The following is a 1,385-nucleotide window of genomic DNA, read 5'->3' on the forward strand; positions in this document are numbered from 1 at the left end:
GGCCGGCTGGCTGGAGCTGGGGCCAGCAAGAGGGGGCCAAGTCCAACTGAATTGAACAGAAGCGCACTGACCAGGCATGACCTCAGCTTTGGTCCGCTGCCAGGCTCAGGGGTCGGTGAGTGGGAGGGGAGGTGGGGAATGCCCTTTAAGAATTAAATTTGATTTGCACTAAAGTCACATCTAGTTTATGATCCAGAATTAGCCTGCGGAACCCAGCCAGGACGTGGCTGCGGGTCTCAACCTGGAATGAGAGAAGGCAGTTGGCTGTGAAGCGGGGTTTGGGGCTGTCACGCACCTCGCCTGCTTAGTCATGTGTCTCGCTCACATGGACAGTTGACCCCCCTGAGTGAGGCACAGTTATCTTGGAAGCCCATGGAAGATCCAGCTGGACAGGTAGCCAGGAGCACCCCTGGGACTGTCCTCCTCCCAGCGGACGAGCAGCAGCCCAGTCCATGGGGCACCCCAGGAAGAGGAGGGGGACACGGAGAAGGATGAGAGTTTTCTGGGACAGGTAACTGCACTTTCTCCCAGGGTCCCCCAGGCCCAATGCTGCCCAGGCCAGGTCACAGTCAGGTCAGGAGCCTCCATCCCCACCCAGCCCCGTAAAGGGCCCCATCCAGGGACGGCCAGGACTTTCGCTCCCGGGGCCTTGGTTTCCTGTGTGCTGGGCGAGAGGTTGAACCGAGGCCCGGGAATCCTGGACGGGTCTTTGAGGGGGTTGAAGGTGTGAGTGCCCGGCAGAGGGGTGTGGGATCTTCCCAGCGGCTCCCCCGCTGAAGGCCCCACAGACCTCTGGAGACCCTCCCAACCACCAGGGAAGAGAATGACCAACCAGCCAGTGCCCAGCACGCCAGAGCCACTGAAGAAAGCCCCAAAGAGCAGCTCTTGACCCCATCCCCTCAAATAAAACCCTCTGCCTCTGCCCCACTTTCCACTCCGCCACCCCAGCTTTGCAAGCAGCTGGCCGCAGGCTGGAGCTGGAGAACCGGAATGTGGGTTCCAAAGCCACTACAGCTGCAGGGGCGACAGGGTGGGATCCCTAGCTTCGCACCGGCCATCGAGTCCCTGAAGGACTGAGCTGACCAGGTGCTGGGCTGGAGGGCTCAAGGCACATAGCATCTTCTGGATGCCACCGAGTGCCCACAGCGGGGGGTGGGGGGTGCTGTGGGGGGCCCGCCTCTGGTTGGAGGGCTGGGCACAGACAAGTAGATGCCTCCATCTGTCCTGAGTGCGAGAGAGAGTCATGCGTGGAGGCCAGAGAAGCGCGCTGCGGAGGCTGGGCCCGCGGGGCTCTGGCCAGGGCTGTAACGGCGAGCGCAAGGGCCGCGGTCCAGAGCCCCTGACGCCTCCACGGGGCTGGACAGGTCTGGACGGAGTGGACAAGC

The sequence above is a fragment of the Pteropus vampyrus genome, unplaced genomic scaffold (genome assembly GCF_000151845.1).
Source record: "Pteropus vampyrus isolate Shadow unplaced genomic scaffold, Pvam_2.0 Scaffold239, whole genome shotgun sequence".
Classification (NCBI taxonomy): Eukaryota; Metazoa; Chordata; class Mammalia; order Chiroptera; family Pteropodidae; genus Pteropus; species Pteropus vampyrus.